This window comes from Salvelinus sp. IW2-2015, linkage group LG1, assembly GCF_002910315.2.
Source record: "Salvelinus sp. IW2-2015 linkage group LG1, ASM291031v2, whole genome shotgun sequence".
Taxonomy (NCBI): Eukaryota; Metazoa; Chordata; class Actinopteri; order Salmoniformes; family Salmonidae; genus Salvelinus; species Salvelinus sp. IW2-2015.
Genome location: NC_036838.1, coordinates 3,988,618 through 4,005,560, shown reverse-complemented (window position 1 = coordinate 4,005,560; position 16,943 = coordinate 3,988,618). Strand labels below are relative to the sequence as shown.

Genomic DNA, 16,943 nt, shown 5'->3' with positions numbered 1-16,943 from the left:
TCAGACGACCTCTTATGTAATTATGTATGTCGTACACCTAAGCGCCCAACTCATCTTCCACACACACACACACACCACACACACCAACACACACACCACACACCACACAAACACACACACACACACACACACACACACACAACACACCACACACTACATCGGGAGAGGACAAACATACTGCCCAGTTGCAAGCATCATTGGTGCAGTGGTGTGGGCTCACTTGTTCCACCTCTTCCGCTGTTCCTTTTGCTCACGATGCACTACACGTTAACAGCCAGGTATTGACCTCTTAGCTACCCTTCCTGGTCTCTTTGGTTCTCTTTGGAGTCAGTGACAGGCTGAAGAGCGCTGGCCTCTTGGCCGTTCTGGACTGGGGCCCTGGGCCGTCAAGTTTTGGTGAGAACTAATGCGAGCATTTGGTCTACATACACAACACAGAGCCAAAATACAGTTTAGCTAGCTACAGATATGATTATTGTAGTATACAAGCTCTCAATCTACTGTAGGTTCTGAACAAATGTATATCCTCTTAGACTATAAAAATAAGTAACTCATGTAAAATCTACTGCTGTCTTTGTAATAGTTATAATAGGTAACTGTATGTATACACGCTGGACGTAAGAAGCGCGAAGTGTAGTTAGTCGTCATCTTTAGTTTACTCCAATTGCAAGTATATTCTTGGTATATGTATTTTAAATAATAGGACCACAGATTTGGGCCTTAGGGCCTCTGAGTTCTTTTCATTTTATAGAGGTGTTGCTAGAAAAGGACTACAATAGTTTAAAGCAATTGTTGATTTCTTTGGGTAGGAACTTTAAAGTGAATAATATCTCTTGTGTTGTTCAGGGCCTCTCAGTAGGGATCTTCCCCTAGTGTTGAAGCTGACAGATCTCTGCGCGGGGAGCTCCGACCCCTGCATTAGCTTCATCGGCTAAGATCCTGCTGTGGACAGCTGCAGGAGTACACCACACACATACCACTAGCAATATACAGTGAAGTCGGAGTTTACATACACTTAGTGAGTCATTAAACTCGTTTTTCAACCTACTCCAACAATTTCTTGTTAACTATAGTTTTGGCAAGTCGGTTAGGACATTTACTTTGTGCATGACACAAGTCATTTTCCAACAATTATTTACAGACAGATTGTTTCACTTATAATTCACTGTATCACAATTCCGGTGGGTCAGAAGTTTACAACACTAAGTTGACTGTGCCTTTTAAACGGCTTTGGAAAATTCCAGAAAATGTCATGGTTTTAGAAGCTTCTGATACGCTAATTGATATCATTTGAGTCAATTGGAGGTGTACCTGTGGATGTATTTCAAGGTACACCTTCAAACCTCAGTGCCTCTTTGCTTGAACATCATGGGAAACATTTAAAGAAATCAGCCAAGACCTCAAGTCTGGTTATCTCTGGGGTCATTTCCATAACGCACGTGATCTTGAATAATGTTACTACGTCACTTCATCTGTAACAAACACCAATAGATACGCAAGTATAATACATGGGACCCACAGCAGCCGTCATTACCGCTCAAGGAAGGAGACGCGTTCTGTCTCTAGAGATGAACCGTACTTGTGCGAAGTTGCAGTCAATCCAGAACACAGCAAAGAACTTTGTGAGATGTGGAGGAAATGGGTACAAAAAGTATCTATGCCACTGTAAAACGAAAGAGGTCCTATTGCGCATAACTGAAAGGCGCTAGCAGGAAGAAAACCACTGCCTCAAAACCGCCTAAATAAAAGCCAGACTACGGGGACTGCACATGGGGAAAGATCTACTTTTTGACGAATGACCTCTGGTCTGATGAACAAAAAATAGAAAAGTTTGGCCCATAATAACATCGTTATGTTTGGAGAAAAGGGAGAGGCTGCAAGCCGACGAAACCATCCAACGTGAAGCACAGGGTGGAGCTTCATGTTGTGGGCTGCTTGGCTGCAAGAGGACTGGTGCTTCACAAGATAGATGCAATCATGAGAAAGAAAATGATGTGATATATTGAAAACAATCTCAAGACATCAGTCAGGAAGTTAAAGCAGTTGGTCGCAAATGGGTTTCAAATGGACAATGACCCAGCACACTTCCAAATTTGTGGGCAAATTGGCTTCAAGGACAACAAATTCAAGGTATATGGAGTGGCATCACAAAGCTCTGACCTCATCCCATCAGACAATTTGTGGGCAGAATAACAGGCATGATGTGGAGCAAGGAGGCCTACAAACTGATCAGTTACACCAGCTCTGCGGGATATGGATGCCAAATTCACCAACTTATTGTGGGTAGTTTGGAAGGCTACCAAACATTTGACCCAAGTTAACAATTTAAAGGCAATGCTTACCAATGACTAGTGAGTGTAATGTAAACTTCTGACCCACTGGCAACGTGATGAAAGAAATAAAGTTGTAATAAATAATCACTTACTATTCATCCTGACATTTCCACAGTTTAAAAATAAAGTGGTGATCCTAACTGACTTAAGACCTACTAGATAAATGTCAGGAATTGTGGAACAAACTGAGTTTAATGTATTTGGCGAAGGTGTATGTAAACTTCCGACGTCAACTGTATCTACACGTGCATACCACACACACTCCCACTGTTACACCATTACAATAACCAAACCATACCAGATCCTACCATCATAGCAAGCTACATTTGAATTATTGCACTTTATTTTAAACCAATTTCACTCTTCCCTACAGAATAAGTTGATATGTGTCTATATAGGACAGTCAAGTCGTATCTGTACATGGATCAGCTTTGTGTAGCTGTACAGAGACATGATTGCCATGAAGTCAAATAACAGTCCAGATAAAAGCAGGAAATATGAACCCATTCATCAGTAATGTCACTCGCATTCAGTTTAACGTTAGTTGACGTTAATGAAGAGTAATCTCATCAAGAAGAGATTTGAGTTGTGAGAGGATGAGAGGCGGCTGCCTACATACAGGCTTGAAATCGTTGGCCACTTTAATAATGCCACTTTAATAATGTTTACATATCTTGCATTACTCATCTATGTATATACTGTATTCTATTCTACTGTGTCTTGGTCTATGCCTATCTATTGCTTGTCCAAATATTTATATATTCTTAATTCCATTATTTTACTTAGATGTGTGTGTATTAGGTGGTAGTCGTGAAATTGTTGGATATTACATGTTAGATATTGTTTCACTGTCGGAACTAGAAGCACAAGCATTTCGCTACACTCGCATTAACATCTGCTAACCATGCGTGTGTAACCAATAAGATTTGATTTGTGCTACTTATTTTACTGATTCCTCAACCAACGTAAGTATTTAGCTAGATATTGGATATCAATATTGGGTAATGTTCATAGAGGCCATGCCATAAGTACGTGATAGCCATGTTTATAGTATACACACACACTCGCTTCGTAGGTTATCTGTAACACAAAGAACATTGTCCTTTTAGCACATTTTAGCTGTTGAATCAAATGGCCGCCCTAAAACTCACTTACACAAAGCATATTGCCTTTATACTTACATGGTAGAACTTACCYTATAACCCTAATGTAGTAGGACAGTCTGTAGTATTCAAGTGATTCTTTAGCATCCAGACACCCGAGTAGTCATCACGGTGTTAGTCAATGGTTAAGAATAATCAAAGGACTTTGAGATGAAAGGACAGGAAGAGAAGTCTTTTTTRCCCCTCTGTCAGATTAGTAGTGTGACTCATGTATTGAGTTGCGTTATTCAATAATGGCTAGGCTTTGTCTTTAACCTTGGTTATAAATATTATGTTGAGTAGTTGCATATTTGTCGCGCTGCAACATATGACACTTCCTCAAGGAGCACAATAAAGTAATCTACCTAAATAGAATAAATATATTATTTAGGCTGAGTTGATTCTACTGTAAGGATGGCAGGAGACTGTTGTCAGTGAAGTGTCTGAGACGTGTTTTGTTCATCACTCGTGTAATAACAGCAGATTAATGACAAGATGACTAGACTGACGTACTGGATTGTTTCTCTCTCGCTCTCTCTCTCTAGTCGTGTCAGGCAGACCTGGTAAAGGACAACGGACACAAGTACTTCCTGTCTGTCCTGGCCGACCCCTACATGCCTGTGAGTATCACCCAATCAGAGCATGAGAAAACCGAAAGCGCCACAAGGCACCTGTGGGTGCGACACAGATGTTACCCTTAACCATAGATCTAGAATCAGATTGCCCTTACCGCCGATCATAACCTTTTCCATTATAGCTGAGAATATATCTGACCCTGTATCAGTGGTTAGTGGTGACTTCTACCTACTCAAACATGTTGTGTGCTGTGATCCATAGCTCCCAGTAATGAATGAGGTGTTTGTGAACTGAGTTGATACATGGCAGTTGACTGTGTTTCTTGTGTTTTCTGTTTCAGGCTGAGCACCGCACCATGGCTGTCTTTATCCTGGCTGTGATTGTCAACAGCTACACCACAGGCCAGGTGTGTGTGTGTCTTGTGAGAGAAAGGGGACACAGGAGAGATTTTAGGGGAGAATGTGGTAAATGATTCGATGAAGAAATCACTTTAAAGATGCTGCTATTATAAAGCAAGCCCCACATTGATTAAAACCCTTCAACAGACACACTTCTTAATTCTCCCCAACTCTCAGTAGATAATCAGTCATATTTTCAACATTTACTCCCATTCTGCTCTCTCTCTCTCTCTCCTGACAACACTTTATCATGGCGACTGTCACCGTATACTCCTCTATTCCCAGAAAACGCTCCAGACCTCTTCACGTGGTTTTTGGTGTTTATTGAGTCTATCATAGATCCACATAGCCTTACAAACCCCCCTCTCTTTCTGTCTGTCCCTGTGTCTCGGTCCCTGTGTCTCGGTCCCTGTGTCTCAGTCCCTGTCTCTCTCACTTTTGCTCTCTCTCTGTGTCTGTCGTTCTCGCACGCAGCGCTCTCCTGTCGATTGCGCACCTCTCGGTCGCTCTCGCCTGCGCGCTCTCTGTCGCTCGCTCTCGCGCGTTCGGTGTCTCTCTGTCGCTAGGTCTCTCTCTCTCGCTCTCTCTGTCTTTCTATCTATCTATTAATCTTGCTCTTCATATCTTTTGCACACTCCTCTCTCTCTCTCTCCSCCTCCCTCTCTGTTTACTTAATGTTCTCCATCTCCCATTGGCTCTGTGTTAATAATAGATGAGCTCCAACATTACAGAGACGTGCCYCTCGTTCAAAGTTCTCGCCGCCTTGTATTTCTACCTCTCTGCCTTCCTTTCAACAAGCACTTCATCATTCCTTCCATTTGTTGGATTGGTTGGAACACGTGGCCTAAACTTCAGGGGTTAGGAGTGATGGTACTCCTACTGGTAGGGTTCAGCTCCGGTGTGATCACGTTACAACTTGTACACTGAATCCCTGTACTACTCTAGTTGTCTGATGGAGGATGGTTTGATACTGCCACAAGGCAGAGAGTCTGCCAAAATAGTTATAGGCTTTCAAATGGTGGCTTTTCATAGCCACAGGAACCAATACAACCCCACATAAAAGGTGACGAACTCTTAACAGGCAAGCATTGGACGTCGACCCTTCAGGTTCACAGTGGGAGGTAGAGGTTAGTTCCCTGTTGGGTTTGCCCATAGACTTCCAGATGGGAAGCTCAGCCTAAAGCCAAGTCATAAAGGCCTTGGACGTGCGTGTGTGAATTACTGACATGGCCCCTCTAACACTCTTTCTCTCCTCCCTGCCTGCCATCCAACTCCTTTCTCCTCCTCCTCAACACCCCCCAGGAGGCTTGTCTGCAGGGGAACCTGATAGCCATCTGCCTGGAGCAGCTCTCTGACCCTCATCCCCTGCTCCGTCAGTGGGTGGCCATCTGCCTGGGACGCATCTGGCAGAACTTTGACTCGGCCCGCTGGTGTGGTGTCAGGGACAGTGCCCACGAGAAGCTCTACAGCCTGCTGTCCGACCCCATACCTGAGGTGAGAGGGAAGGAATACACACCTTTGGGACGTACACACATACACACGTTTGGGACGTACACACATACACACCTTTGGGAAGTACACACACACACACACCTTTCAGATGTACACACACACCTTTCAGACGTACACACACACACCTTTCAGACGTACACACACACCTTTCAGACGTACACACACACCTTTGGGACGTACACACATACACACCTTTGGGACATACACACACACACCTTTCAGACGTACACACACACACACACACCTTTGGGACATACACTCGGTGGCTGTGTGTGTGTCACACCTAGCAGATTGAGGGTTCAGTGGCTCCTTTAGGATTTTGAGGACCTGAGGGACAGTGAAGTCAGTTTGCGCTGTATTTCGCCCACCTCACATGGGTGACATGCAGGGCACACACACACACACTGGGACAGGGAACATCTGTTGCCAGCAGCCTAGCAGGGCAATCTCTCTAGAGGCCAGGCAGCTGCTGTGGCTGAGTGGTGAGACCAGGGTCCACATCCACTCTGGTGTAGACACACACACACACATTGATCTCACACAACCTTATGTACACACTCACAATGCCTGAAGAGAATTGGGTATTTGAGTGCTTCACCAGGAACTTCGGAGAACCCAGACACACACAAACCACAATATAAAAATGTATATTTATTACTCGACTAGTTTGATCAGCTCCCTCCTTCAGGGCCCAGATTCACAAAACCTTAAGAAGAAATTTCTTCTTAACTGCCATTTTGTCCTTAACTAGACTTAAGAAAAAAGTTAAAAAGGTTCTTGGAAATGTTCTTGCGCTATTTCTTATGTTTCTCCTTAAGCAAGAAGTTAAGAATAAATTATATTCTTGAACATAAAGTTATTGGAGATGTTGTTAATTCCAAGATAGCCAAACCCTTGTCTTAAACTCAGGGCAGTGAGAGAAGAAACTCATGAACGCAATTGAACATGTTTTATTCAGAAACTTAATCTGAAAGTTTCTGTATTGATTATTTAAACCCAAGGACATGTTTTTAGAACAGTAATCTCAGTAGAAAATATGATAACATGATTGCCATTGCTAGCTAGATAGCTAGCGAAAACGGTTGCCTAGCAACAKGCATCTTAAGAAGATTTGTTAGAAGATATTTGAGAAGCTAGTAAGAAAATCATAAAATCTTAAGATGTTGAGGAATTGCACTTATGAACTTGTTTTTTTCTTAAGAAGCTTAAGTTTTTGCGTAAGAAGTGTTTGGTGAATCTGGGCCCAGTTCCTCTCTTTAAAATGAAGGTGTGTGTGTGTCAAGTACTCCATATAATGCAGACAGAGAGTGAGGGAGATGGATAGAGTGAGATAGAGACTGGGAGAACAGAGAGAGGCAGACTGAGGAATGTAGATCAGTGACTACGGTGAGTTTTTAATGAATTTTCAGCTGAGGCCTGTTGGGGGGATTTCTCAAGAGGAGATGCATATTTACTCTCTGCAATATACACACACACTGGGCCAGGTTTGAGTTAGTTTTGCGTATGACAGGCACTGCCCTGAGAGATACTTAGAGAATAAACAATAGATTATGTGGACCTGCACTTCCTTTGTGGCTTCTTGGGGCGATTATTGATAACAATTTAGAAATAGGAGTTATTGTTATTTAGCGTACACAGTCAATTAGTGTGATGGGCGGTATTGCGTGACCAATGGTAAATTATTATTTTCAGACACCATTGATCTTCTCAGTAAATATGGCTGCATTAGAAATGAGAGGATTAAGGAGTGGGTATTAGTATTGATTCCCCTTTTTAAAAAGCAGCACCAAAGCAATCTAACCAATGACTGACCAATGACTTGGTCTGAATCCAACCCGGAAGTGATTAGGGAGTGAGTTCTCTTGTTACCAAACTATCCCCGGTCTCCTCAGGTGCGCTGTGCGGCGGTGTTTGCCCTGGGGACGTTTGTGGGGAACTCAGCCGAGCGGACGGACCACTCTACGACCATCGACCACAACGTGGCCATGATGCTGGCACAGCTCATCAACGACGGCAGCCCTGTGGTCCGCAAGGTGGGCCCGTACACACACTTCTCACCTCAKTATTTCCAATGTTCTTGCTGAGGTCGTTGACTGATTTTTACTGTGGGGCGATGGACTGTGGTACGTCTTCTGCTGTGGATGACTAGGTTTTGACCGTGTGCGTGTTGGATTCTGGTTGACTCTGTGGTGGCGGTGTGTTCTTCAGGAGCTGGTGGTGGCMCTGAGTCACCTGGTGGTTCAGTACGAGAGTAACTTCTGCACCGTGGCRCTGCAGTTCATGGAGGAGGAGAAGAACTACACTGTACCCTCACCTGCCAACACCTTAGGTACACACACACACACACACACCACATACACACACTTCAAACATCTGTCATAATCATTACAATAGGAAGTCATTGATGTGTATTGTTCTAAAGCACACTGGTCCACTCAGACTTGTCCCAGAGACTAACTACTGTACATGTGAAATGGGGTTTAGGGATCTGAGGGAGTTTGAATGAAATATGCAGCATGTTTTGATAGAGCACATCAATATTTAAAATGACCTTTATTACCTATTCTCATATTGATTGTCATGTCGCTACTGTATTCCATTTAGTGCCAAATGAATGGGTTAATTGACCTTCCCCTGTGTGTGTCTGTGTACAGAGCCCGGTAACCTGACTCCAGTGCGCGACAGCCCGGCCATCCCGCGGCTGCGTTCAGTCAACTCCTACACCAACATCAGAGCTGCCACCACCGCACGCAACCTCAACAAGAGCCTGCAGAACCTCAACCTCAACGAAGAGGGTAGGAGAGAGAGACGGAGAGGATGACATTGAGGCGGGCGAGAGAGGAACTGAAAAGAGACGTGGAAAGGATATGGAGAGATAAAATGTGGTTATATACTGTGAAGGAGGGAGATGGAGAGAAAGAAAGCGACTGAAGGGTAGAGACTTTTCTCTTCCCCTCTGACTGCCTCTCTTCTTTCCCAAAGAATTACTTGAGGGATTTGAAGAATCGTCATCATAGTTATGATGGCAAAGTCACAACAGAGAATATAATTATCCTCGGGCTTACCACGCTGACGCGTGTGTGTGTGTGGGGCGCTGTCTTGCTCTGCTTGCACACACACGCACACAAAACACACACACACAGTTTTGAGAGCCTATGTCCATCATACACCCACAGCATTAATGGAGGATTACACTCTTGACCCTCTCTCAGCCCCCGCTGTACTGACTGACTCAGGTGTCAGCTCATTCTTGCTGAAGCCAAAAGGCAATATAGCCATGCTGATTAATACTAGCCGCTAGCATGTTAGCTTACCGCTTACAGCCTCTCTGAATCCACATCGTCCACTCATTCTAACTGGCAGCGGTGCTTGTCACCAACAACCATGACAAACCTTTTAGCCTGCCTTGCCTACTCCCAATCCCCATCTCAATATGCACTCTGTCACAGGGATATATGGTGGCCATTTTGTGTGAGTCATGCGATGATAATGGGAAGTTGTATAGAGTTATAGAGTGTGATGACTCGGGCGGACAGTTAGAATAGGCTGGGGAGATTGAATGGAAGGTCCAGTCAATAGCTTGTAGTTCTAGCGAGAGGAGATGGGGGGGGGGGGGCTAGTTAAAAAGTTGACACTTCACTTTACCTTCAGACACACAAAATCAAACAATCAGAGCAGAAAAAGTACTTTATTTTCACGCTCCATTTGATACTGTTCCATACTTCAAGGTATAGTTATTCTGGATATATTGGTAAATTTCAGGGTATGTTATTCAGTAAATATGGTATATTTCATGGTTTTGTTATTCTGGTATAATGTGGATATTTCAGGGTATATTATTCTAGTATAATGTGGGATATTTCAGGGTATAGTTATTCTGGTATAATGTGGGATATTTCAGGTATTGTTATTCTGGTATAATGTGGGATATTTCAGGGTATAGTTATTCTGGTATAATATGGTATATTTCGGGGTATAATTATTCTGGTATAATATGGTATATTCAGGGTATAGTTATTTCTGGTATAATATGGTATATTTCAGGTATAGTTATTCTGGTATGATGTGGTATATTTCAGCGTATAATTATTCTGGTATAATATGGTATATTTCAGAGTATTGTTATTCTGGTATCATGTGGTTTATTTCAGGGTATATTTATTCTGGTATCATTTAGTATATTTCAGCATATAATTATTTGTGGTATAATATGGTATATTTCGGGTATAGTGATTTCGTTGTGTAACTACTATTCTGTCATTTGAATGTCTAGGTGGTCGGTGGCTCTCTCCAGGTAACCTGAGCACCAGCAGCAGTGCCAGCAGCACCCTGGGTAGCCTGACAACGACGAGTACATCCTCTCCTTTGAGACCATCGACAAGATGAGACGAGTCTCCCCCTACTCTTCCCTCAACTCCCTCATAGTGAGGAAAACTACTAACCTACACTACCCTTACTACTGAGCTACACTACCCTTACTACTGACCTACACTACCCTTACCACTGAGCTACAATACCCTTACTACTGACCTACACTACCCTTACCACTGAGCTACACTACCCTTACTACTGACCTACACTACCCTTACCACTGACCTACATACCCTTACCACTGAGCTACACTACCCTTACTACTGACCTACACTACCCTTACTACTGACCACCTACCTTACCACTAGCTTACACTACCCTTACCACTGAGCTTACACTACCCTTACTACTGAGCTTACACTACCCTTACTACTGAGCTTACACTACCCTTACTACTGATCTTACACTACCCTTACACTGAGCTTACACTACCCTTACTACTGAGCCTACATACCCTTACTACTGAGCTTACATACCCTACTACTGAGCTTACACTACCCGTACCACTGAGCTTACACTACCCTACCACTGAGCTTACACTACCCTTACCACTGAGCTACACTACCTTACTACTGAGCTACACTACCCTTACCACTGAGCTTACACTACCCTTACTACTGAGCTTACACTACCCTTACTACTGAGCTTACACTACCCTTACTACTGAGCTTACACTACCGTACACTGAGCTTACACTACCCTTACTACTGAGCTTACACTACCCTTACTACTGACCTACACTACCCTTACACTGAGCTTACACTACCCTTACCACTGAGCTTACACTACCCTACTACTGACTTACACTACCCTTACTACTGAGCTTACACTACCCTTACCACTGAGCTTACACTACCCTTACTACTGAGCTTACACTACCCTTACCACTGAGCTTACACTACCCTTACTACTGAGCTTACACTACCTACCACTGAGCTTACACTACCCTACCACTGAGCTTACACTACCCTTACCACTGAGCTTACACTACCCTTACTACTGAGCTTACACTACCCTTACTACTGAGCTTACACTACCCTTACTACTGAGCTTACACTACCCTTACCACTGAGCTTACACTACCCTTACRACTGAGCTTACACTAACTACCCTTACCACCCTAATCTTACAGTTCTACTCCTCTCCTTTATTCCAAATCACCTCTTGTTCCTCTCAGTAGTAAGGGGTTGTAGTAACTACCACTTAAGTCAAATGTTCACTTAGTCATGTATTGATGTCAATGGGAGACTAAGTAAACATTTTACTTAAGTGGAAGTTACAATTCGCCCCTTTCAGGGCTCCAGACTAACATTTAGTCTGGTGGCACTGGTGACACTCTCTTTTTAAGTTGGTGGAACAAGCCCATGATTTGGTCGCACCATTCCTTTCCAAGGCTTCAAGCAATAGAACAGAAATAGTAATCACCTTATATGTTCTGACTTCTTTTGTTCAATAGAGATTAATTTGCCTAAATCATTTTTTGCATTAATATCAAAGGCAAATTTATTTGGGGCTAAAACTCAAGAAACTAGATTAGCTAGATTGCTAACACTAAATATAATACTCACTGCTAGTAGTCATGTATTAATCTGAATGTAATGTCCTAAAGAAACGTTGCAGTTTGTAGCCTACTACCCTATGCACTAGCAATGGCTGATGCACATTTCAAGCACTCTGTATATCTCAAAGCCGTATATAATGAACAAAAATATAAACGCAACATGCAACAATTTCAACTATTTTACTGAGTTAGTTCATATAAGGAAATCACTCAATTAAAATAAATTCATTAGGCCCTAATCTATGGATTTCACATGAGTGCATAGGCCCACCTGGGAGTGCATAGGCCCACCCACTTGGGAGCCAGGCCCAGCCAATCAGAATGAGTTTTTCCCCCAAAAAGGGCTTTATTACAGACAGAAATACTCCTAAATTTCATCCGCTGTCCGGGTGGCTGGTTTAAGTCGATCCCGCAGGTGAAAAAAGCAGGATGTGGAGGTCCTGGGCTGGCGTGGTTACACGTGGTCTGCGGTTGTGAGGCTGGTTGGACGTACTGCCAAATTCTCTAAAACAACGTTGGAGGTGGCTTATGGTAGAGAAATGAACATTAAATTATCTGGGAACAGCTCTGGTGGATATTCCTGCAGTCAGCATGCCAATTGCACGCTATCTCAAAACCTGAGACATCTATGGCATTGTGTTGTGTGACAAAACTTCCCATTTTAGTGGCCTTTTATTGTCCCCAGCACAAGGTGCACCTGTGTAATGATCATGCTGTTTAKTCAGCTTCTTGATATGCCACACCTGTCAGGTGGATGGATTATCTTGGCAAAGGAGAAATACTCACTAAGAGGAATGTAAACAAATGTGTGCACAACATTTGAGAGACATAAGCTTTTTGTGTGTATGGAACTTTTCTGGGATCTTTATAAAGATCCCAGAAAAGTTCAGTATAAAATATCTTGGTTGTAAAGTATTTGCTATTGACCTCAATATAAAGAGTATACCCCAGAAAGCTGAGAACATCCTCTCTTCAACAGTTGTTGTTTCCAACTCTGTGTTTTTCCCACTGTTGGATATTTAAATATTAAACAATCAGAACCCTTTTTTTCCGGGGGAGAGCGTGTGGCTCACAGCAGGCACCAGCAAAACAGTTACAGGGGCTGTGCAGACACTTTCATTACAGGAATCTTGAGGATAATGCACTCTACTGTTTGACCAAATCATGGTTTCAGCCTCCAGAAAAATAGGACGTTTTGACACTTGAGTGAGTTGACCTTGTAATGAATGTTCAGCTCGTGCCGATGCAACCAATACATTTTTTTTACTTGCACAGCCAAGTCAAAATGCGACTAAGCGGTCGCAGTCTGGAGCCCTGCCTTCCTATACTTTCTCCTGCTTCAATTCCCTCTTACCCGTAGGTATGACTTGTTCTCAACCTGCCATCCTCTACTGTTCAACTCACGAGGGTGCCCCTGGCTCCAAAAGACTGAGTGCTTTTCCTGGTTTCACTGAGGGCTGGCCCCGCTCTGTTTCCCCTATGCTGTGGTGATTGGCAGAGGCCTTGATGCGTCCTGACACTCAGTTTGTGTGTGTGGAGAAAAAGCATTAACTCACCAACAACACGAAGGAGAGAGGGGGAGAGAGATGGGGATTCCCTACTTTCTGTTGCCAGTTTGAGAAATGCCCACGTCACACACCAACTGCCCTTGTATTTGACAAAGTACTCCAAAACAGTGGTTCCCAACTCCAGCCCCCCCAAAAGTACATATTTTTGTTGTAGCCCCGGTCAAACTCGCCTGATTCAACTCATTAAGGGCCTGATGATTAGTTGACGAGTCAGGTGTGTTGTCTGGGCTACAATGAAAATGTGTACTGTTTGGGGTACAGGAGGACCAGAGTTGGGAAAAACTGCTCCAAAATACGAGGACACGGCTACAACGCACACACACAAACACGGGGGTGGCGTGAGACGGGTACTAAGTACACTACACACGCTTCCCCACTTCCATAAATCCCTCCAGTGCACCACTGACCCATGGGAACACACCGCTGCGTTAACTCAGATTCATCAAATAATCCGGTATTAATCAACTCCCACAGGAAGCTCTGATTGGCCAAGTCCAACACAGCCACATCTATGGGTCTTTTCAGGACACAGTGGCATGCGCTTGACCAAGTCTGACGAATAAACTACCAGGAAATGCATATCAAATATATTTTTGTATATAAAATAAAAAATTCACATTCTGGTAGACGTTTGTGTCGCTACCCTTTTAACCGGTGCGTTTAGCGTTCATTCAGCTTCTATCTAAAACCTTCCCAAGCTGCACTGGGGTCTGATTCCTTCTAAACAGGTTGAGTATGAAATTGGCCCCTCGCCCACTATTCTGTGTCCAGTTTAGCATCGAACCATAGAATAGGTTTAGTCATTCTATTTCCATTGTCCTTACCTCCCTATGTGCTTGATTCTGACCCAGCTAGCAGCTCATGACATGGCATGCATAAACAAACACCATGGGGCTGTACCATAGAAGGTTTAGCATAGTGCTGACTCAATGCCTAAACATTTAGATATGTTACTTGTTTGGGAGCCTAGCCATGTTGCAGGAGCACAATTGGGTTGTGTTAGCTAATACTGGTCAGTCACATTCAATATATAATTGATTGGGCAATACCTGGTTGTTGATAGAAGTGCTCTTCGTAAAGGGACAGTTCACTCCCAAATCAACACAACAGATGGCACAGAATATGGACTTACAACTTTGAATTTTGGGTGAGCTACCTCTTTAAGGCCCTGAGCGAGACTAGCGTCCTGTCCAGGGAGTGTACTTGTACAGCAAGCTGCCTCACGCTACAGAAACAGGAGATTCTATTCCCACCAGAAAATAACAGTTGGAAACGCTTAGTGAATCTGGCCTTAAAAATAAAAAGGAAAATATCTTACACAGCAAAATACCACCCAGAGCACACCTACCTACTCTGAGGCGCTCTGATATCCTCCCTGACATTTCTGTTTGGCCACAGCAAGAACTTGGCTCAGCTTCTCCCTGTGTCAGTGCATTTAAGATGCTCGTGTTTGAATGAAGGAAATGGGTTATATACCGTAGCTTACAGAGGCTGACCAAGACTTATATTGGATTGGGTGTTAAATATGCATTAACAGATGACCTTTGAGACATATTTTTCTGTCTTGTTGGAATACTACAGGGGAAGCTCCAAATGTAGCTGTTGTAGTGAGAAATATCGTTTAGGATTTAACATGGTTGTAAAATTGTGCAGATGTTGCAAAGGTCCTCATACCAGGCCTTGCGGAACACAATTCAGCCTGGGAATGATCTGTAGTCACACTCTCATGTTGAACTGTGTAGGGTGCTGTGGTGATAATGTGTCTATGCCAGTGAAAACTGAAGTATTTCCCTGTTTAAATGGAGGGGAAACAGTATTTCACATTCATCACCAGGGCTGTTTACCGCAGCACCTAATCACATTCATGCCCCCGGGCTAGAACCTAATCACCTCTTTACCTCGCTCACCCGCTCTCGCTTACACACACTCGCTTTTTCCCTTGCTCTCTCTCTCTTTCCTGATTGCTTGCTTGCTTTCTCACTCCCTCTTTCCCCGTGCGCTCTTTCTCTCTCTTTCTCATGCTTCCACTCTTGCTTACCCCCCTTGCTATCTCTCTCGCATGTACTCTTTCCTGTCTCTCCCCGCTCTCCCCCTCCAGCTCTCACCCCCCTCTCGGCCCACACTACAATCTGCTGCAGTACTATTAACCAGAGCTCACGATTTTTGCTGCGACATGTGCCTCCACGCATTTTCTCTATGAAATGCACTGGTTAGCCGCAACAGTTTGTGATAGCCTGCCACGCCACGCCTCCCCTCACCCGTCCCTCATTCTACAGCCTCTGGAGGAGGATGAGTGTGTCCTGTCTTACCCTCAGTATAGAGTGACAACTCCCTAAGGACACTTTTCATTCTGTTCTCTGTCTACAAGTGTGAAGTMCTGGGGAAAGGGAGAAGGGCATTAACAGCTGGATACCTTCACTGCCGGCCGTCGAGACGAACAGAAGATTGCATCAGACAGAGGGAGAGAGCATGGAAACTAGAGAGAGGGAGTGCTGTGTTCCTTGCAAAGTGAGAGTCAATGTGCCAGAATAATGAACTAGAAGAAGAGGGGGGCACTCCTAATACAAAGAGAAAGGTGACAGGCAGGTTTAGGCCCGGAGCAAAACAAACTGATGTTGACAGCGCCTTCGTGGCCAAGCCCGGTGAGTGACCGTCTCTCTCAAATGCAGCTCAGCGGCACTGCAGTGTTCTGTCAGGTTGAGTGACAACTTGGAATGAGGGATGACACCGCAGAGAGGACGACAGGAGAAAGAAAATTGATAAATAAAAGTTGGAGGGGGGAGATAGTCCTGGGTGGGAAGGGAGGGAATAATCGCCAAAGTGAACATACACACTTTCTCTCATTCACAAACACACACAGACCTGTCGCCCTCGATAGGTAAAAAAGACAATAGCAGAGCACTTGCTCATTCATATTCCGCATGATGATGACAGTTGGCAGTCATGTTCCTCTCACAATCAGCAGTGGTGCAGAAGCCAGCTGCCTTCATTGTGTGTGTTGATTAATGATTAATGAGTTGCATTACCTGACACGGCGGCCATGTTGGCTCCAGCAACTCAGCAGATGACTGAGTGAAGGAGAAGTGAGACAACGGCCAGTCAGTGTGGATGTTTTTGGATGTTAGATGACAGGTGATTAGCATCAATTGGATGTTAGCGTTTGTATGCGATGATGATGGAGAATTCAGTGGTTGAGTGTGATCGCTAAGCATGTTGTGTTTGTGCGAGAGAGAGAGAGAGAGATTGTTGAGTGTTTATGGAAATCATGCTGTGTGCGTACGTGAGAAAATGAGATGGTGAGAAGGTTGGCTCTCTTATTGATGGTTGCTAATCAAATATTGATGCTAATCATGCTGTGTTTACGTGCTTGTTGAGAATGGGAGACAGAATGTAGATGTTCGCTAATGTATATTGATGGTGTTCACACTGTGTTGGGTCATTATGTGAAAAGGTAATTCAGTGTGTGTGTGTGTATTGATGGT

The 16,943-nt window shown here is 43.9% G+C and overlaps 1 long non-coding RNA gene across 1 annotated transcript in view; it reads right to left on the bottom strand.

The window, feature by feature from the left end:
- Positions 1-3,614, bottom strand: part of LOC111950760 (uncharacterized) — a 6,847-nt gene extending 3,233 nt beyond the window's left edge. The window contains exon 1 of the long non-coding RNA XR_002875527.2: positions 3,529-3,614. This is a non-coding gene — a long non-coding RNA (uncharacterized lncRNA). The remainder of the gene's footprint in view (positions 1-3,528) is intronic.
- Positions 3,615-16,943: the final 13,329 nt, after the last annotated feature.